Source organism: Acromyrmex echinatior, unplaced genomic scaffold (genome assembly GCF_024713525.1).
Source record: "Acromyrmex echinatior isolate Ae372 unplaced genomic scaffold, ASM2471352v2 Scaffold36, whole genome shotgun sequence".
NCBI lineage: Eukaryota > Metazoa > Arthropoda > Insecta > Hymenoptera > Formicidae > Acromyrmex > Acromyrmex echinatior.
The window spans coordinates 34,497-58,491 of NW_028259069.1; the positions used below are offsets into that span (position 1 = coordinate 34,497).

The following is a 23,995-nucleotide window of genomic DNA, read 5'->3' on the forward strand; positions in this document are numbered from 1 at the left end:
GAATACTAAATGCGGTCACCTTTTCCAAATTGTATTTGGAATCGCGGTGATGAAAAATCTCGGCAATTTTCTCGGCACTTCTCGAAAAGATTCGTTTATAGCGGTTTCACTAAGCGATTAGCACGGCGGTTTTACGATATAGTAGCAAGACTATGACTCTAAGAACTCTGAGAACTTTTTTGACTCTAAGAAGGAGGACGGCGAGATCGAAGCATTTATTGCTTTCGGCCTGGGCTTTCTTCTTGGGAAAAAATCCAATAAAATTTTGCCACAGTCGTAATTATTACGTGGCATTAGTTGTACAATATTGATTGGCGCTTCGGATTCTTTTCTAACGACGTTCAACGTAACAATCATGCGCGACAGAAAATCCGTGCGTGGGATTGGTGACAGCGCGTGACGTATTCGTCGGAGCGCGGCGCTCGCGTGCGCGAATTGAATTGTTCTAGAACTTTCGATTGTCCGTTGCCGGACCTTGTTTGCGTGTACCGAATTGTTTTAAAAAAGAACAAAGAACCCCAAATCGATAATTTTAACGAAGATTAAGATTATGCTCGAGATGAAATCACGAGCTCACTTTATGCGTGCGTTCACCGACAATTACTGTCGGTCGACTGAAAGAATTCTTGCTTTTCCCGAATTACCGATCTCAAACAACCTGTCTGCAGAAAACTTAATTTCTTTATCTTTGAGTAGTCGCACAGAAATTTGCAGGGGTGATTTTTTTTCTTCAAGAGTTGTACTATTACATGCACTTAGTAACAAAATGATTTTTTGCAGTTAAACTATTATAAAACGACTTTGAAAAGTGAGTATCTTTTTTTTCAATAATAAAAAATGGAATAATTTCGTTAATATGCATCGTATTAAATAGTCGTGTGAAACATTCGACAGCTGACAGTTTTCTACGAATTAAAAAAAAAGTTACTTTCCGATTATTAGGAGACGAGATAACATTTTTTTTCAAAAAAACACTGTGGTTCTAGTCGAATCGTTGAGCGGCCCGATCTTCCCCACTCGACTGCGCGCTGGCTTCCTCCATTCCGCCCGGCGCGCTGCCTAGCTCGTATTTCTCAACTTTTCAATAGATTTTAACGGCAAATTCAATTCTTCCTTGACAAATTGATGTCAGACGGAACTCTTAATCTTAAAAATTAGAGCCACAGTGATTTTTTGAAAAAAAATTGTTATATCGGTTCCTAATAATCGGAAACTAACTTTTTTTGAATTCGTAAAAAAATGTCAGCTGTCGAATGTTTCACACGGCTATTTGATACGATGTAGGTATATTAACGGAATTATTTTATTTTTTATAAAGTAAATACCGAAAAAAAGATACCCACTTTTCAAAGTCGTTTTATAATAATTTAACTGCAAAAAATTTTGTTACTTAGTGTATGATATGTGTGATAGAGCAACTCTTAAAGAAGAAAAATCATCCCTGTAAATTGCTGTACAACTGCTCAAAGATGAAGAAATTAAAAACCCGCAGACGGGTTTTTAATGAACATATGGCTTTTTATAAAAACTAATAAACATTTCAGACTCGTTCAGAGTTAGATTTGTTCGTCATTACGAAGGCTACATTTTATGAAAATTTCAAAGCTTTGTGTTTAAATTTCAATGAACAGAGAGCGAGTGAAAAAAAGGCCCTTTTCGGGGTATTTTAAATTTTTTTTCAGGATTTTCAATTTTTTTTCTAGTTAACTAATAAATCGATTTTAATGTTTCACGTCTTATTTTGTAAGTATTTGAATACCGAACTTTTTTCCATACGATATCTCGAAAAGGAGAAATTTTTTCAAAAAATGTTTCAGACGAAAATTTTTTGGTTTCAAGGATGAAAAAAGACCTTGATAAGAAGTCATTAAGATCAGATCCATGTTACATAAAATTTTTTTAATGGAACCCTACATTTTTTATTGCGAATTCTTATTTCAAGAGCTTTCAAAACACTATAATAAGGTAAAGGTTTTTTCGTTACAGGTACTGGTATTCCAAGTTACGAGGTTCGAAAGTTACGGTATGCCGGCATTTGCATTATGCAAGGTGTCTGGTCGGTTAAAACTTCTTGAATGTTGTTTTCATATAACATTTGTTAAGATCCAGGTCATTGGTAATTGTTTCTCTTATTTTCATTTTTGAAAATTCATTTTTATATAAAAATATAATATTATATAAAAATAAAAATAAGAGAAACAATCACCAATGATCTTAATCTTAACAAATGACCAGGACATGAACAACATTACTTCTTTGGTAATATTTCAAAAAGATTGCAGATTGTTTCTAAGACATTTCATCAACCTTTCAACAAGATTTCGTGCAAGAATCACGGACATTTTGTTTTCAGAGTTGTCTCAGAAATGTTGCAGACATATTTCGCAATTTTTATGAAGTGTTTCACTTTTCAGTTGAAATATTTCTTTTCAGTTGAGATATTTTTGAAAACTTTTGGTGCTGTATGGGTCTATACACTAATAATTTACTAAGAATATAACATATAAATAGTATCCGCAATTTGTTACATTAATATTGCATATGATACGGAATCGCTGCAATAATAATTTATTTCATCATTTTAACTTCAAAATATAAATAGTAGAATTTTTTTAATATATAGAAAAACTTGCTCTATATATGGACTTCTTTCCGGCTTCATTTTCATCCGGCTCGAAGGACCAGCGAGCGCCGCGCTCCGACGAATACGTCACGCGCTGTCACCAATCCCACGTACGGATTTTCTGCCGCGCATGACTGTTACGTTGAACGTCGTTAGAAAAGAATCGAAAGCGCCAATCAATTTTGTACAACCAATGCTACGTAATAATTACGATTGTGGCAAAATTTCATTGGATTTCTCCTAAGAAGAAAGCCCAGACCGAAAGCAATAAATGCCTCGACCTCGCCGTTCCTCCCGGGCAGATTGCTTAGATAGTTTACACCGCTTTGATCGTTTACACCGCCTAGAGTTCTTCGACTTCTTAGAGTTCTTACTTCTAAAAGTTCTTAGAGTTCTTAAAGTCATAGTCTCGCTGCTATATCGCTTCGTAAAACCGCCGTGCTAATCGCTTAGTGAAACCACTATAAACGAATCTTTTCGAGAAGTGCCGAGAAAATCGCCGAGATTTTCCATTACCGCGATTCCAAAAATTTCATTTGGAAAAGGTGACCGCATTTAATATTCTGTTAATCTAACATTTAATTAATTATATTTTCTGACTTTGTAACTGAACATATTAAAGAAAATTCTTGGTCAAATTACAAAGAAACGGAGTTCTCTTCACTGTCGTGCATTACATTAACCTTGTGCCGTCTTCTCACTCGAATCTTTCCGCGCGGTGCGCTCTCGCACATTTTCTGGTCCTTCGAGCCGGATTGTGATTCGCAAGGAATATTGTTAGACAAACGCCGCATCACTTTAAAAATTTCACGCTCTGATTCGCTCTCGCACATCTTTAGACAGTTTAAAATTTTATATTTAATATTTGTTATTTATTATTGCATTTAGTATTGATTATCAAATAATGTAATTTTAAAATTTAATAATTTATTACAATATTATAAAAAATAAAAAATAATGAATTTTCAAGTAACGGTAACGCGTTACTTTTTTAAAGTAACGTTCTCAACTCTGTAATCTAATGTATTAAATATTGGTGTACTATTTATTATCAGATATGCAATTATAAGCCTTGTTTTTTTGCATTTTTAGGTGAAACAGCAAAAGGAGGTTATCCTTTAGAATGTATTCGCACAATGGCTAATATTTGTAAGGAAGCAGAAGCTGCGATTTGGCAGAAATCAAATCTTTCATGACCTGTCAAGCAAAGCTCTCCCGCCTATAGATGCCACGCATGCAGTTGCCATTGCCTCTGTAGAAGCATCCGTTAAATGTTTGGCTAGTGCTATCATTATTATTACAACATCTGGTCGATCCGCACATCTAATTGCGAAATATAGACCTAGTTGTCCTATTATTGCAATTACCAGATTTCATCAAGTTGCTCGACAAGCGCATTTATACCGTGGAATATTACCCTTGTACTATGAAGGTATGATATCAATAAATATTATTTAATTTTACAGTATTCTATAGAAAAAAGTAAAATTTATATATCATAATATACTAAAGTTAATTATCGTGTGAAATAAGGGCAATTGTAATCACAATTAATATTACCATATAGTATATCTATTCCCATATAATAGTTACTTATAAATAATTTTTACATCATTTCTTGATTATCTGTACATACTACATGGGCTGAAAAGTCCCGGGATTTTTAATGAAAACAAGCGTTTTTTGGGTAAAGTTATATTTATTCCTTAACATAGTTGCCTTCGAGGGCGATACACTTGGTATAGCGATTTTACAACATTTCGATGTCCTTTCTGTAGTACGAAACGTCCAGGCCTTCGAAATACGCCTCGGTTTCCGCGATGACTTCCTCATTCGATGTGAATCTCTTTCCCTCGAGCCACCGCTTGAGGTTTGGGAACAGATAATAGTTGCTGGGGGCCAAGTCTGGAGAATACGGTGGGTGAGCAACCAATTCGAATCGTAATTGGTCCAATTTAACCATCGCTTTCAAGGACGTGTGTGACGGTGCGTTATCGTGATGGTACAGAACTTTTTTCTTTGCCATATGGGGCCGTTTTTTCTTTATTTCGTCGTTCAGTTTGTCCAATAACGCTGCATAATACTCTCCCGTAACTTGTTCTTCCCTTCTGCAGGTAATCGATGAAGATTATGCCATGCGCATCCCAAAAAGCGGAGGCCATAACCTTCCCGGCCGAACGTTGATCTTTCGGCCACTTTGGTCGGCTTTCGTGGCTTTTCAGCCACTCTGCAGACTGCCTATTGGACTCAGGCGTATGGTAATGAACCCACGTCGCAAAATGTCGAAAAAAGTCCGCTCGATTACGCTGCAACAACGCCAAACCGGCCGTTGAATCATCAACGCGCTGCTGTTTTTGGTCGATGGTCAGCAAACGCGGCACCCATCGTGCCGATAGCTTTTTCATCTCCAAAACATCGTGCAAAATGTATCCCGCCCGTTCTTTTGAGATGCCCACGGCCTCAGTTAACTCGCGCAATTTCACTTTACGGTCACTTTACGCTCAAAACGATTCGATGCACTTGCTTTGCGATTTCCGTATTCGTAGCCTCTTTTGGCCTTCCAGAACGAGGTGCGTCTTCGATGCTTGTACGACCCATTTTAAATTCACTAAACCACCGATAAACTGTTGTTCTCGAAGGAGCAGATGTGGGTTAACATTTCTGCAACCATTTCAATGATTGTTCAGAAGTTTTTCCCATCAAAAAACAATGTTTGATCAAGATGCGATATTCCTGTTTTTCCATTTTTTTTACGAAGGCGAAAGTAACGCCACTTAAACGACTGTAGCTTGTAAACGAATGAACGAAATGTCATGAAACTTCATACATAAACTAGTGACAGATGAACCTCTCGAAATGAATCATGTTCATTTTCTAATGGCGCCACCTATTGAAAAATCCCGAGACTTTTCACCCCATGTAGTATGTACGATCGTTTTGATTTAAGTTATCTTTAGCGCATATAACAACAAATTGAAGTCATGGATTCTTGGTGATTCTGATTGCACAATTTGAATATTGAAAATGATTTCCTTAACCAGCTGTGTAACTGTTAAGATTTGTATTGTAATGGATTTTGTTGAAAAATTGTTTTATATGTATTTGCAATGACAGCAGTTTTTGCAACTCACCGAACCACACAAGTGAAGCTTTGTTACATCGAAAATGATATTAAATGATATTCAATGATAATAAAAAAATAGTATTGTTTGTAATCTGCATTATAAACATATATTTAATTTGTAAGATATGACACAGAACAAATTTTATTTTAAGAAATTAAATATATTGTAAAGATTTTATCTGAGTTAGCCTATACGTGTAAACTGTGAATACAATGAAAAAAAAAGTGTGATCGCGTGATTTAGACAGTCAATCAGACTGTTTTATCTCTGTTACTAGAGTTATAGTTACACACGACTAAACTTTTACGTAGTTAGAAATAAAATAACGATAAAAGTAACTAGTAAAATTGTTACCGTTAAACTCCAAAAATGTAATTGCGTTACCATGAACTCAGAAGAAAATGTAACGTCGTTACCTATTCGTTACAATATGTATTAATTATTAGTAATTTGTAACGATGTTACAAATAACGCGTTACTTGCCAGTCCTACCCAAAATCGACTCGATATCTCATATCAGGGAGCCTTTCTTGCCTCTCTCTCTCTCTCTCTCTCTATATATATATATATATATATATATATATATATATATATGAATATATATTATATATACGAGTGTATATATATATATATATATATATATATATATATATATGAATATATATTATATATACGAGTGTATATATATATATATACACTCATATATAATATAATATATATTCATATATTATATTCTTTATTGTACAGAAGTACAGGGTCCGGTTCGATTGGATGAAGGATGTGGATGTACGTGTACAATATGGATTAAATTTTGGTAAAAGTCGTGGTTTTATCAAAATTGGTGATTCTGTAATAATTGTGACAGGATGGCAGAAAGGCTCGGGCTTTACGAATACACTTCGTGTGGTGTATGTAGAACATGAATTTATTACAGAAGATCTTGCATGTACAATTTATAGTGATACCGATTCCTATGAAAATCTCTTAAATATTGAAAATCTATAAATATGATATTTTTTTATTTATTCTTACATATATCTTGATTTATTTCTGAATAGTTTCTGCTATATATGGTATATTTGATCGTGACATCATAAGAGAAATGATACGTTGAAATTTCTAGCATTCCATTTGTGAGTAAGTCTATATCTACAATAGGTGCTTTAAGCCTTAAGAAATTGACTAATTACAGTCGAATATGAGGAGAATAATTGATTATGATTCGCCCATTTCTTATGGTTTAAGACTCAAAAACCTGTTGTAGTTTTGGGCTAAAAAGAATTTGAATAAAATAAAATGAGATCGCTTTAAAAATTATGTAAAAATAGAAGAAAACTAACTTTCTCTTCTGATAATTAATACAAATTGTAATGTATAAATAATACAAGAAGTGCGTTTACTTAATGCACGTGTATAGCCTATTTTTATTTTACGTTTCACTTTATGTCACTTATGACTATTTACTGATTGTCAAAGACAAGTAAGGATAGTTTCTTTTCATTTTTATAAATATTTTAAACTTCAAAATTTAAAGCTTAAATTGCTTAAATTTAAAATTTTAATTGCTAATAATTGTTATTACTAATATATATATTATTCAAACGAATGAATTAATTTCAGAAATAATAATTACGTGTCGATATGGTTGTCGACATTAACGCAATTAATCTGAAATGTAATAATCCCCCCAAAATTCCCCAAATTAATCTTAAAAAATTGTAATAAATTTATTGCGAAAAAATATTGCCTCGGCCGGGAGTCGAACCCGGATCTCTTGCATTCCGTGCGAGCGTCCTGAGCCTTTAGACTACCGAGACCTTAGCAATAATTTTTCCTATCTTATTGTTTATAAACGCGCGCTGAAATAATGCGTTACTCTCGATACATATCGGTTATTGCGAAAAATTATTGCTAAGGTCTCGGTAGTCTAAAGGCTCAGGACGCTCGCACGGAATGCAAGAGATCCGGGTTCGACTCCCGGCCGAGGCAATATTTTTTCGCAATAAGTTTATTACAATTTTTTAAGATTAATTTGGGGAATTTTGGAGGGATTATTACATTTCAGATTAATTGCGTTAATGTCGACAACCATATCGACACGTAATTATTATTTCTGAAATTAATTCATTCGTTTGAATAATATATATATTAGTTCAACATCTTAATACTTAGTGGCGCTTCGGATTGTAATGTTATTTAATATAAACGGTCTTGTTTCCTATATTATTGTTAACATTACAATATGTTTTTGTATTGTATGTAATAGAAAAAGACATTCTGTATGTAATAGATGTAGGTATATTGATATATAATAATATATTTGTTTTAAATACTTTTTATTTTTATAAATACCGAGATAATTCTGATATCGTTTGTGTTTCAGCATATTGCATTTTTATATAATTTTTAAAATTAATTCAAGTATAGTTATCCATTTAGTGTATTATTACTGTGGTTATGTTTTTAGCAATAATACATTTGATTATATTTATATTAATATTATATTTATATTAATTGATGTTTTATTTTTAGGACTGTTGTCTAAACTACACATTATACTGGAAAGTTCTAGGAAGTATAGTCTTCGTGGATGTAGATATAATACAAAAATTTATTGAGTAATACTTGAACATGTATGTTATATATGATTCTATTACGAATTCTATTAAATGCAGTTATATGACAATAATCTTAGTAAAGTATTTTATTGTTGGAATATATAAATTCAGTGTAGAAACAAAAGTTTGATAGTTTGGAGAGAAAAAAAGATGATTTTATTATAAATTTTTTTAAAAGGGATCTTTTTAAAAGGTCCTTAAGATCAATTTGATTTTTTTTAATAGATAGATAGTTTTTATTTAAACATTCGAAAAGAATATTTTATATAAAAATTGTGTAAGATATATGATTTAAATTGCATGATTTAGGAAATGTTTAACAAATATTATTCTCAGAAAATACTATTAATATTGTGCTGTTTGGGGTTCAAATAAAGATTCATTATTTGATTACTGGCATCTATTTATTTGCCAGATACAACATCCAAGCGTGTTCGCAGTCGCCATTAGAGTGAGAATAATCTCGCTCGCGATGGAAGAAGACAGGTGAGACAATTTGAGGTGATGCGCAGTAGATCAAAATTTAGGACTAAAAGATTGGCTAGCTGCTTGCTCTGAATTGTTGTGCGGAATTGTTTCATCTGTCTTCTTCCACCATTCTCGTTATCGTCAGGTAGTCAGAGATAGAGTTAGGTAGAGTCTTAGATCATATAAGAGAAACGCGCCGCGTGTGCGCGCGCCCAACCGATTTATGTCAGTATCGCAAAGTATTAACGAGGGTTTTAAATATGGTCGACATGATATGAAAAGTACCTTTTATAAGGCTGTTATGTCCAGACTCCACATTTCTTTTCTTCGATTAGAATTTTCATCATCACCATAAAAGTTATTAACAAGTAATACTGGTAGACCATCTGTTTCTACCATAGAAAGTTACAAATAACGAGATTATAATTACAGCAATCGGCACGACACAAAAGATACAAAACAAGACGAAAAATAATTCGATTATGGCAAGAGAGACTAGCGCAGATCGGCAGCTAATAATTTTCTTAACGACAACACTCGGGCGGATGGCTCACAATTCCACGGATCTTGACGGCAGCTATTATATCGGCCGCTTGCAGCCACATAAGTTTTCACGCGCGATCCTCTCGAGGCTACAAATTCGGTGATCGGCAGTTTTACAACGGTCGCGATATTCGTCTCACTCAATACCTTCCTTATCGCGATAATCCTTAATTATGAACATGGGAGCTCACTGCTTCTCGAATTTTCTCGACAGCGAGAAAGTTTGCGTTCTCTCACAACTGATGCCGGCTCAGCCACAGAATAAGTGCTGATCATGGTGGAAGGGATAACATGATGTGTGCAATTTGCAAGCATCTCTCTCTGAATCTCCGTCGTCTCTGCCTATGAATGTTGATAAGAGACTATCAGAGAAAGAGGCTGTGTAACGCTAAACATGGGGCGATATTCATAATCCGTTTTTATTTTAAAACTGTCTTAAATGATGCTAATACAGTTTTCGGATTAACTTATGACATCTTAAGATTCTACTTAAGACAGTCTAAAAGAACGACTATGAAAATACCGGTTTTGCATCATGAAATTGATAGTGAATCTTTCTTTATTTAACACACTTTATGTTTCTCTTTTCGTCCCCTAGATGTTCTTGTCTTTAAAAAAACTGACGGTACCTTAGGCTATCAAGTGTACAGAAAACCAACACACACAGATAGATATCTACATGCCGAGTCGCATCACCACCCAGCACAAAAACAGTCTGCAATCAATTCACTTATATAGAGCTTTCATCATCTCTGACAATGAACATCTACAGAACATCTAGAGAACTCAACCACTTAAAACTAGCCTTACAGAAAAACGGATAAAAAAGATATAATCAAAATAATCAATAATCATGTAAACAAGACAATCTCTGACATACAACCAGAAAGGATCCTATCCATTTTTCCCATATGTCAAAGGAACAATTGATACGATTGGCAGAATATTAAACAAACATAATATCCGAACTATCTTCAAACCACCCAAAAATATAGGACAAATCTTAAAAAATCCTAAAGATCAAAAACTTCTACTCAGTTCCGTAGGAGTGTACAAAATACTTTGTTCCTGCGGGCAAGTATACATTGGACAAACCAGAAGAATGGTCAATCTACGGATAAAAGAACACCAACGTGATATTAGGCTAAAACATGCCACGCAGTCAGCATTATGAGAACATAACATCGTAAACAGGACATCAAATACTGTTTGACAAAACGATACCACAATAGCCACCATTATATCATACTAGGTGGGGTGAAAAGTAACCTCCCTGGGAATGAAAAAAATTTCTTTTTTATGCAGAATCTCGCCCAAAATATGGCGTGTTCGCTCAGTACTAATCTTTGTAGCATCTGCTAGCTCGCGCACCTTCACTTTCCGGTCAGCCAACACCATTTCATGTATTTTTTTGACATTTTCCTCGGTAACCGCATCGGAGGGCCTGCCGCTGCGGACTTCATCGGTAGTGGAGTTGCGGCCACCACGAAACTCTCGAAACCAATATTTGACGGTGTAATCTGACGGAGTATTAGCCACATAATATTTATCCAACTTTTCTTTTGTTTCCTTCATCGTTTTGCCTCTCAAAAAATAATGTTTTATGAGAGAACGAAAATCGTTTTCGCAAACACGTCAACAACAATCAGCTCTCAAAACAAAACTAAGGGCAGTATCGCACTGCCACTTGGCATGTCTGCCTAAATATGAACGGACTACAAGGCACCATAAACTTTTTTGCAGTAGTGGCGCATTCTGGCGGTCAAGGAGGTTACCTTTCACCCCATCTAGTAAACGTTCCACGTTCCAAGAAAGTATAGAAAAGCCTTAGAGATACAAAAACACCCTAACAATTTAAATAGAGATAATGGCTACAACATAAATAAAATATAGAAAACCATTCTCTCGATTATTGAAGAATTTCCCCCACCTTCCCCCATCCACAATTCTTTTCTTTTCTTCCCACTCCAACAACTAGCGTAATATAAAAAGAACGCCCGGAGGAACAGTTCAGTATCAGGTTGCTCCTCGCCCTGAAGTGGACTGCAAGGTTCACGAAACGCTGGCATTCCAAGAATGGATCTGGACACGGAAAAACCCGGGAAATGCATAATCTTTACCTATTTTTTTTTTATGTCAAGGAACGTTTTGTTATCGCGGCATATAAGTTCTGTGACATACTTTTTTACATATTTTTTATCAAAAATTTTTAAAGATAATAAGTATAATAAAAAGGAAAAAGGGCTACGAGCCTAAAACATAAATTGACAAACTGTATAAATAGTTAAAAAATAAAATAAAACTATGTCATAAAAAACGTAAATTATAATTTGACAATCAGAAGGTGAACAAAACAAACGTTTCGATCCTTGTTGGATCATTTTCAATGTGACAAATAAATTAATGTGACAAATAAATTAACAATAGAGTTGTGACGTAGATAAAAACATAAGAAATTAAATAAAATTCGCATTCAGACGCAAAATTAACTATAAAACTCGCTCCAAATTGAGAGGAAATCAAACAAACGATTATAGTTGACACAAATGTGCTCCTCCGAACCATGTGTGTGTATAAGGACGAACATGTTTCTGTTAGCAAGTATAAATTATAATAATAAATTAACGACGGAAGTAAATAAAAATAATAAGAAAAGTACAAATCGAGTCGCAAACAATAAAAAGAAAGGTACAAAACAAGTCGCAAATAATAAATCAAAATTAAAAGAAAGAGGCAAAAAATTATCTTTGATATTATAAGACAAGCACATAAGAAATAATAATGACGATAGAAAAAGAGTAAAATGCCGATATTCATTGTATATGTATGATGAGTTTAGAACAAATAAATTTATAATAAGTACCTTATGTGTGTCGAAATGATGTATTATCGATTAGGCAATGCAATAGGAATCGAAATTGATCATCTCTCTAGAAAGCTAAGCTATAAAGTACGACATATAAAGACAAGAAGGTTGAAATAGAAAACTAAAAAGGGAAGGGAAAAAAAAATAAATAAGAAGGAAAGAATAAAGTGGAAGGGAGAAAAAGTAGGGAGAGAAGAGAAGGATAGGGAAGGGAAAGCAGGCAAGAAGGAGAAAGAGATTGAATGATCTGTGAATAAGTATCAGGTAAAGATTCGGTATCATTTTTCCTATTAAGGCCTTGTTTCTGTCTTTTAATATGAATCATTTCAGACACCAATCTCTTATTGTAAGAAGATTCGCAGTCCAAAATTCTCACATCATTCCATTTGAAATTATGATCAAAATTGATTCGATGATCAGTTATGACAGTAGGAGAACCTGTATTCTTTTTGATGTCAGAGATATGTTCGTGTAGTCTCGTGCTCAATTTTCTTTTTGTCTGACCAACATAACTCGCCTCACAATCATCACATGAGATCTTGTAGACAACATTCTGATTGGATAGGAAATTAAGCTTGTCTTTTCCTTTCTTTATGAAGCTTTTTAAAGTGTTAGGAATAGAAAAGGCTAATTTACAATGAAACATACTAGAGATTGGAAGGAAACTTTCGGAAATAGATTTAACATAAGGAATCGTAAAATATTTGTCTTTATTACGTGAATAATGTGTAGAATCTTTGTTATATTTGTGAAACTTTAATCTGCGTAGAGAAAATAAAGGAAAGAGGATAACAGTTATTTAAGAAAATATGAATAGCATCAAATTTTTTTGTTGGAATCTTAGATGTGATAATAGGATAATTTTGTCAATAAAACTGATGATGGTACCTTTTTTATGGCACAGAGGATGATTTGAATGGAAATTAAGAAACCTTCCAGAAAATGTCTTTTTATGATAAATGTCAAATATAATTCTCTGGTTATCTATAATCAGTATTGTATGAGAAAACTTAATCTGCCACTTGTATCAACCTCCAAGATAAACTGCAATCGTATGTAAAGAATTAAAAATGTTCAAAGTGTCATTGACAGTATCAAATGGAAGCGCGAGCAGAATATCGTCTAAATATCTAAAATAGAACAAAGGTTATGCTGCCAATTTTTTTAGTGCTATTTCTTCTAGATCTTGCATTACAATATCAGCGATTATCAGAGATAACGATGAACCCATCGGAGTGCCAAACACCTGTAAGTTCTATTGTTAAAAGTAAAAAAAGTAGAATTTAAAATGAATCTGACAGCAATAATGAACTCATTTTTTGATATGTTTGTCTTCGCCGAGATGTAAACCCATCTCTTGTCGATGCTATTTAATACTAGTTCAACAGGAATATTAGTAAAAAGGGATATTACATCCAACGAAGCCAAAATGTAATTAGGATCAAAAACAGAACCATTTAAATGCTCAACTAAATGGAAACTGTCTCTAATTAAATTGTGTAAAAAAAGAGAAAAATTATATAATGGACTGTTGATACATGAAACAATCACTCTCGATAGATAACCCTCCTTATGTATTTTAGTCAGACCGTAAGCTCTAGGTATAACACCATCGGATGTAAGCAGTCTACGGTATGTTAGTTCGTCAATAAATTGATCTCGCCTCCATCTCACCAAAAAAGTGCGTAAGTCTCGAGTTAATTTTTTACTTGGATCTTTATTAATGAAGGAATAAGTACTCGTATCTGAGAGAATCTTCTCCATTCTTAATACATAGGCGTCCTTGTCCAGAGCAATAGTGACGTTACCCTTATCGGCGTTTGTAATGAGTATATTAGGATAGTCATTAATAAACTCTTGGTAGTGCGTAACCAATCCAAAATTAGTTTGTCAGTAGATGTAGGAGAAGGAAAATTATTGTGGAATCTATTGAGAATTGGAAGGGAATTATTCCTGACAAAATTAATGATATTATTGGGACGACCAGTAATATTATTTTCTATATGTTTAATGAATTCAATCAAGGTACTGTCTTTGTTGATTGGAAGCCCGAATTTTTCGCCAAATTGCAAAAGGTAACGAACCTCTAAGGGAACGTCAATGTCGCTTAGGTTGATAAACCATTTATCCCGTAAAAAAATCTAAAAGAGGAGCCTCATCAAAAATGTCGGGAGCAATATCAATTCTCTCGAAATTGGATTGGGTATTATACGAGTATCTATCAACAACGAGTTGAACACACACGGTTCGGAGGAGCACATTTGTGTCAACTATAATCGTTTGTTTGATTTCTCTCAATTTGGAGCGAGTTTTATAGTTAATTTTGGTTCCGAATGCGAATTTTATTTAATTTCTTATGTTTTTATCTACGTTACAACTTTCTATTGTTAATTTATTTGTCACATTAATTTATTTGTCACATTAATTTATTTGTCACATTGAAAATGATCCAACAAGGATCAAAACATTTGTTTTGTTCACTTTCTGATTGTCAAATTATAATTTACGTTTTTAATTTTATGACATAGTTTTATTTTATTTTTTAACTATTTATACAGTTTGTCAATTTATGTTTTAGGCTCGTAGCCTTTTTTCCTTTTTACTTATTTTGATTTATTGAGCCTTATTACTTTTATAATTTTAAAGATAAATTGTACAATTACAGTTATAGTAACAGTATTATGTCTTCATATTCAACAAATTATTGAAAAAATGAAGCATTAACAAGCAAGTAATTAAGACCATCTGTAATTCTAGTAACACACAAATTATTAGGTGTACAAATAAGTTTCCGCCGTTTGACAAAAGACGGCGCCACTAGCAAGCTATGATTAAAATGTCTGATGTAAAACATTATATCGTAAGGTTGGATATCTGTCAACAACATAACCTTGAAATACTAGCGATTTCGTATCAGTATCATATATTTTTTTCTATGCGAAAATGCCGAGTTTTGAGCCGCTTAAGCGTCATTTGCGGAAACTTTTGATTTACTTCTTTAATTTGAAGAAATCTGCAGGTGAGGCTCATCGATTGCTTGTAGAAGCATATGGTCAGGCTGCCTTAAGTGAGAGAAGTGTCGTGAATGGTTTCAAAAATTTAAGAACGGTGAATTTGACGTCGACGACAAAGAACGTAGCGGAAGGTCGAAAGTGTACGAAGACGCGGAATTGGAAGCATTATTGAATGAAGATTCGTGCCAAATGCAAAAAGAACTTGCACTTACATTAGGAGAGATTCAACAAGCAATTTCACATCGTTTGAAATCATTGGGAATGATTCAAAAGCAAAGGAATTGGGTTCCATATGAACTGAAGCCGAGAAACGTTGAACGCCGATTTTCCATATGTGAAATGCTGCTCGTCAGGCATAAACGAAAGGATTTTTTACATCGTATAGTCACTGGTGATGAAAAATGGATTCACTACGATAACCCAAAGAAGAGGATCACCTGGCCATGCTTCAACATCCACAGCTAAGCCGAATATTCATGGAAAAAAACTCATGTTGTGTATTTGGAGGGATCAGCTTGGTGTCGTGTATTATGAGTTGCTCAAATCGAACGAAACCGTTACTGGGGCTCTCTACCGAACACAATTGATGAGATTTAGCCGAGCACTCAAGGAAAAATGCGCCCACTACTACTCCAGGCATGACAAAATTATTCTCCTGCATGATAATGTTCGACCACATGTTACGGCGCCGGTCAAAACCTACATGGAAACACTCAATTGGGAAGTTCTACCTTATCCGCCGTATTCACCAGACATTGCCTCTTCCGATTACCATCTATTTCGATCGATGGCACATGGCCTGTCTGAGCAGCACTTCACATCATATGAAGATATCAAAAATTGGATCGATAATTGGATAGCTTCAAAAGATGAAACGTTTTTCCAACGCGGTATCCGTATGCTACCACAAAGATGGGAAAAAGTAGTGGATAGCGACAATACATTTCCAATAAAACATTATGTATCGTTCTTTCACAATAAATGCTTAATTTTTGATAAAAAACGGCGGAAACTTATTTGTACACCTAATATATTGTGCCGTGTAAATGCTATCTGGATAGTTAGCGTAAATACAGTTCAAGAGATGCAGTTATGCGTCAACAGTGAAGAGAGCTGTAATCAGAGAAACATATCAGTGAAGAGAGCTGTAATCAGAGAAACATATCTAATATTGATGGAAATAATATTCTTATATGCAGAGCACAAATATATATCATTAGATGCAGTTAAAATGTTTGAATTTACTGTGACGTGGCAGGATCGCTGTTCCTCCGTCATCATAAGACGCGAGATCGCGCGAGGATTAGGACCGGAAAGAGCTGGCGAATAATTGAGATCCTCGAGAGGCTGCGTTTGTCGCATGCGGCAATATTATAATCCCGGCTGATTTTTTTGTACTATTTGGGCACCTCGAGCCGAGAGCTGCGGCAGAAAGTTGACCAATTGTTCCTTGCAGTTTAACGTGCGATACCTGCACAGGTGCTTTATTCGCATGGCTCCTATGGGCGTAGGATTGAAATACGTCCAATCAGCGCGTCACGTCTATGATGTGACTACCAGTACGCTTGCGGGAGGTCCTGGCAAGCAACTCACTGGTCGGAGCGAGCAACTATCCACGCTCTACCAGCTAAACAGATTAGTTCCCGAGCTGTAACGCAGCTCACCCGTTGGGACCAAAGGCCCCTAGCCAGCATGCAGCTATCAAATCACTGCCCCCGCGATGATTCCCATGACTGAGAGTGGGCAGTTGCCCATGGGCGCTTCTGTTCCCGCGGTATCGATTTAAATCATCGGTCAGATCGTCGTAGCCTAAGCTACTACCAGTTTGCGTCTCCTACGGAGATGCTTTACAGAAATCGCTCAGTAACCCGAGCCCGAGGCATAGTCTCGAGGCCGAGAACCAAGCTTTCAGCCTGATCCGCATCTCTCCTTGCTTCACCTCGCGCACCCATATTCAAACTCATTCATCACCCAATCACAGTCTCTCCTCCACACGCACTCTCCTCCTCCTAAACACTTCCTTCGCATACAAACTTATCATTTCATACTTATCCTTATTCCATACTACCGAATTCACAATTCAATCTTGTCATTCATATCACCAACCACTCCAGACTTCAGATCTACACTCCAGCCACCCAAATCCCGAATGTCATCATACATCTCACATTCAATCAAAACATGCATCCAGTCTTCTCTCCCTTTTCCGCAATCACACATCTCAGTCATAGCTATTTTCCTATCGTACAAATACCCATTCATACTTCCATATCCCGTTAGGAGGTGCCCCATAGAAAGAGTTGGATCAATCCACACACAGTTCTTAATACTCCTTACATTTTTTTATCCACGCGTACGTAACTCTATCTTTGCTATTCCCTTCCCATGCATGCTGCCACTTATTTATCAATGCGCTATCTATGATGTTTCTACATTCCTTCAAGCTCTTCCCATCTATCATTTCTTCCGTTATCCCGTCCACACAGGTCACTCTTTCACCTTTCCTGATCTGGAACAAGCTTACGCGCCGTTTCACCTCGTATATCCACGATAACTCTCCCATCAGCACCTCCTGTTGCGGTAGACATAGTTCTGCAGACATTCATACATGTACAAATTCACTCTCTCACACTGTTCAATCATCCTTCTAGCATACGCATATTCTATACTCATGCCACGTAACCGCACCATACATCACATATGCTGTCAACAATCCTTTATATATCATTCGTACGGTTCTCCCCCTCAGTCCCCATTCTATCCTCATAACTCTTCTTAGCCCACTCAATACATTCATAACTCTTCCATACAATTCTTTTACATGCACACCGAAGCCCATTCGCTCACTCATACTGACACCCAAATATCATATCTCACTAACAAACGTCAACATTTTTCCACTTACTCTTACAACTGGACATTAGCTCTTTGCAAACTTCCCTTTCAACATCATACCCACTGTCTTTCTTTCCGATACTTTCACTCCCACATTCTCTCCCCATTCAGTCACCATTCTCATCCATTCTGTCCCTTTCATCTCCAGTTCCCTCCTATTCGATCCCTCAACTAACATGAGTACATCATCCGCGTATGTCAACACATTACATCCATTCTCGACCAGATCATTCAACAGATCATTCATCATAAAATTTCAAACCGTAGGCCCACAAATTGATCTTTGCGAATCTTTTTTTACGTTCTTCCACACAATATCATTCTCGCTCGTCACACATACCTTTCTATCCCTAAAATAATTTACCCACATCGCCAAATCATCACATTCAATTTCACGCATTCTATCTAGCACAGCTGTCCATTCAACGTTGTCAAACGCGCCCTGAAAATCCACAAATATACCCATTACATACTTCTTTTCTGATTCATTCACACTCCTCTTTAAATGAACTCACGCATCGTCCACACTCTTTCCTCGCGTAAAGCCATACTGTCTCTCATTTACTCGTACTTTCGTCCTCATACATACTTGCAGCCTTTCAACCATCCGTTCTGAAACCTTTCCTACGGATAGTAGGCATATCGGCCAATACGACCTGGGATCTGTCCTTACTTTCTCCGGGGACTTAAGTAAGATTACCACCCTATCCTTTTTTCAATCATTCGGGAACACATCCCTTCGCAGACACTCATCATATAACATTTTCATTCGCACAGGCACAGCCATCCAGACTCTCTTAACCATTTCCGCAGGCACTCCATTCCAGGCGCTTTCTCACTGCGCATACTCCGCACAGCCCGCTCAATCTCGTTCTATTCAAACTCCTTGCTACCATCCGTACTCGCACTCAACACATTCTCACATCGCATTACACTCTCAGGAAAGAACTCATTCAACAAGACATTTATAGTCTCATTCCAACCGTCATCCTTCCATCTACACTCATTGCACTCACTACATCCGTATCTTTTTCTTCTCCCTACAGACCTTATACATCATTCTCCATGAATCCCTATTCCCTTCCTTGCCAACAAACTTCCCCAATCATTTTCCTTCTGCTGCATAATTCGGCTCTTATACTCTTTCACGCAATGACTATACCTCGTATATAGGTACCTCGCTTCTTCCTTCCCTTATCTCCCTCTGATACATCCTCTTTTTCTTTCTCACCTCCTTTCTCTTTCCAGCTCATCCGTCCACCATCTCACTCCATCCAACTCTCCCGTGTACCCTGTCTCCAGTCTGCCTTCCAAAGATCACGTCATTAACATCCCTAATCCAATCCATCAATTTCTCAATCTTCTTTTTCAATTCTAATTCAGCAAACTCATTCAAACTTGTCTCACCCGCTCTCACCTCAATCGTTCTTACGTCCTCGCTCCAATCAATATTATACTTTCTCTTCCATCTAAGCATATTATCTTTCAATCCTACATCACACTTACTCTTTCATCCCACGACACACCAATCATTATCACATTGTGATCACTTACATACCAATCGTTCTCAATTCTCCATCCACACTCTAAACTCATTCATTTATCATTATCCTCACGTCAATATCACTCTCGCCTGTAGGCCCACTGTACGTATACTCTTCGCTCGGTACATTCAACACATGCATTTCACATTCAGCTATAAATTCAACAATTTTCTCACCTCTCAATTCACTTACTCTACTTCTACCCACATACTTGCTGAACCATGCATCCGACACAGTATTCCCATCTATACACATCAAAAGGGATTTCTCCCTTTTATTACATTCACAACTTTCCACATATACTCAATCATAGGTTCCACAGGCATACTAAACTGACAATACACAGAACACACATACATTTCACAATTTCACACTCTCATCCACACATACAACTCTTCCATACAACTTCCTGCCACACTCATCACATTAACTGTGTTATCATTCATTACGATTTGCCATCCTTCATATACACGCGCATTTCATTCGGCAATCCAGACACACGCCCATTCGACACATATGGCTCTTGCAATGCCAACACATTCACACCTTTCTCCCTCACTACATTTCCCAAATCACACATCACACCTAAGCATTCTGACAGTTGCAATACATTTATTCTCTTATTAGCCATTATCAATACGTTCTCTCATACGTTCCAACACTCTCATATACTCCGGGCACTCTCTTGCTAGTACAGAGTGATCCGCAGATCGCCCTGTCCGCAAGCAGTGTCTGCAATATTCCTTCTTTTTGCATTTCTTTGCCAGTGTGACTCTTCTCACCGCACGTTCTACATACCTTTCCCACGTTGCACTCTCTACTCATATGCCCATATCCATGACGAGTAACATCGAAGCAACTTTCATATACTTTAACCTTGAAAGCACTCCACTCAATATATATTTACTCTTCGTATACTAATTTATCACATACATTCTTACTCACCTCCATCACAACATTCCCTAGGGTCGCACCTTTCTTTCCATCCCTATTCACTATTCTCACACGCTCTTCAAACTCACTTTTCGACATACACTCCTTCAGATTCCTCGCATACATTTCACCTAGGAACTTTTTCTCATTTATTTCATTCGTCAAACACTATTACCTTCGGAAATATTCTTTCGAGACAACTGAACTGTCAAATCCGCACTCTCATATCGCTTACTTTCACACAGAGTCTTTCTCTCCTTTTCACTCGCAGTCTCACCACATCATTCCTCGTCTTACCGCTTTCACTCGCACATTCATATCCGGTTTCACATGCTTCATTAAGTTTTCCTTCACTTAATCGCTACTCATCTTCTCATCCGCACCCTTTATTACCACAGCATAACATAAGTTTTACCATTCTCACACTTTTGCACATTTCATTCTCGATCTCCAGTGCGATTGGCGACGCCGCCTTTCGTGCGCTTCTTCCCCCTTCTCTTCTTCACTTTTTTTTCATCCTTGTTATTGGTTTTGGTTTTGTTTGTATTTTTGAAATCACTCATTTGGTTCCCACGAGCAGGGACGAAATTTATGTCATCCCCCCCGCCCTTTCCAGGAGGGAAGGCTCGATACAACAGGGGGTGCCAGGTGTCCTGAGGTCGGCCGCTTTCGATTGGACTCCCCCAGCCATGCACTCATCGTCACACACCATAACTTGAGTTAGGGGGCATTTTTATAGAGGTTGCCTTCCTCGCAACCCAGGCGATTAAGCCAAAGCTCCCGGTCTAGCGAAACATGACCGCTAGATACTTACGGTATGATCTGCCGGAGGTGATGACATCCCCAGGACCAGTGTACATCCGCACACATCCCGAGGAATAGGCGGGCGTACAGTGCGCTCTTAGATCCCGTCCAAGGACGAGGAGCCCCCTCATCACGACAAGGTGGCCTCTACCACGAGGGAGAGGAGGTTGGCCAGGAGGAGTACCGATGAGGGCGAGAGAGTGGATCGATCGCGGAGAGAAAAGCGCCGAAGGAACCAGGAGGGCCACCGAGAGTGAGCAGGGCCGACACGCTAGGAGCTTATTAGAACGACCGACAATTCGAGAGCACGAGAGCGCCCTCAAAACTATATGGAGGATAACACTTGTCGAGGCGACGAAGTTGCTATCTTGAGGAAGACCAGGGATGTCACCGGATATGCGCACTTCAATTTTAACCCGTCGGTTCGTAGTGCGTACCATCAAGAAACGCCGACGACCCGCGTATAACCGGAGGAGTAGACGGAACCCAGGGCCACCCACAATCGCGCCGCCTCGACTGACAAGCAATTTAGCGAGATCTCTTACTCACCAATATTACAGACACAACCCTTAGATCTCCTTCTGGTACCGAGAAATCCACGGTTATTCTCCTCCTCCTCTTGAGGAACGATTCCCTCCCCCTCCTTCTCTCGAGGAACGATTCCCTTCCCCTCCTCCTCATGAAGAAGGATTCGCACTTCCTCCTTTGGATCAACTCCCGCCCCTCCCATATCAATTAAATCCCGAGCCGATCGACTGGGATCGGATGTTCCGGTTTTTTACGTCCCCCTCCTACGAAGGGGACAGACTAGTCACTGTGTACATCCCCGGAAATCCCACCCCTTACACCGTCCTTTATAAGCACCTCATCTCGATGTGCTCCTGCAACATTTTCCTCGCCTCCCATACTCGCTAACTCTTTCTCCTCTCCACACACACACACACACACACACACACACACACACACACACACACACACACACACACACACACCAACACACACCACAAGGTGTTAATTATATTTTTATATAATAAAAAAAGGGATGGAAGAAGTCTACTATATGTAACTAACATTTTTCTATTTTTTTTTCATTGTTAATAAACGTAACGTAAGGTATTTCCCTGTCATTTATTAAAATCACCTATCGCATTCACTTCCCTCAAATACCTGAGATCGCACTAGGTCTAGTCCCGGGTCAAAAGAATTAAGTTTTTTGACCGAAAAAGTAGGACCGACGTTTGCATTGTCCAGCGGAACAGGTGTAATAGCGTCCCTTCGGACGTTGACCCATATTCTGGGATTGAAAAGGTGCGTTCGACTCACAGGTATTCGCCTCCGCGCGTATACCTGTGAAATTGAGTCTAACCGTCCTTCCACACTCTCTCCATTCTCCCTCATTGTTTCCTTGACCAAATTTTCAAGAGTTTGGACATAACATTACAAATATCAATCATTTCAATTTCCTTATTCGTTGATTTATGTATTGGGTGTGGGAAAAAGTTCGTGGTGTTTTTCCCACTAGACATTAAATGCTCAGCACTCGGTAATTACTAATCACATCGACAACACTAGACGTGCATTTAAAAAGGGACATTTCAATCTTTGTTTTGAGCCAAAAAAGATTGAAATCGATGAAGTGGATCAAAAGTTATTTTATTTTGGAAGTAAATAAGGAAAAAATTCGCTATATTTTGCAGTATTACTACGATAAAGGCAAGAACGCTGCACAGGCTTGTGAAAAAATTTGTGCTATTTACGGTGAAGATACTCTATCAAAATCAGCAGCAAGGAAATGATTCAATCGTTTTCGTATTGGAAATTTCGATGTGAAAGATGAACCTCCGGTTGACCAATCACTGAAAAGTCCGATGAAATCATGGAAAAAGTAGAGTGTGATAAGCATGATAAATCGAGTGTGATAAGCATGTGAGCACTGTGGACATTGCCAGGGACCATAAAACAGTTTTAAATCATTTACACAAAGATAGCTGGATATAAAAAGAAAGTGTTTGGGTTCCTCATGAGTTAAGGGGATGCTGGAGGCATCGGCTCGAAGGCCGAAGTTGATCAATATCAAGATCGATATTACAGGTTTTCATTTCCAATGTATAAGCTATTTACGCACTTTGAGTTAATATGATCAGGAAATTCGATCGATTAATTATCGATATTTTTATTCCGTTTCCTACATTACCATCTTAACAGGGACGTGTATTAGGGTCGGTTCCACAATGTAAGATTTATTTTGGAAAATTTTCCAATTTTAGAATTGAAAAAAAAATAAACATAATTGAAGTTAATTTTATATTTGTAGAATCGGACCTTAGAAATTTAGTTGCATTATATACATATTTAGTTGTATTATATACACATGCAATGTAGGCCGTGTTCTAATATATATCACCAGTACTAAAAATCTGTAATATATATAAAATACAGATTTTTAATTAATAGATACATCGATACGAAGCTGTAATAGCACTTTTTTCTTACATCCAATGCCATTTTAGGTTACGATAATATATTATCATAAATGAATATCATAATATATATACATATGGA

At 36.9% G+C, this 23,995-nt stretch overlaps 1 long non-coding RNA gene across 1 annotated transcript; it reads left to right on the plus strand.

The window, feature by feature from the left end:
* The first annotated feature begins 6,514 nt into the window (after nucleotides 1–6,514).
* LOC147906416 (uncharacterized) lies at nucleotides 6,515–8,756 on the plus strand. Its single transcript, XR_015548411.1, has 2 exons — nucleotides 6,515–6,656; nucleotides 8,281–8,756. It is a non-coding gene; the product is annotated as an uncharacterized LOC147906416 (long non-coding RNA).
* The last annotated feature ends 15,239 nt before the right edge of the window (nucleotides 8,757–23,995 follow it).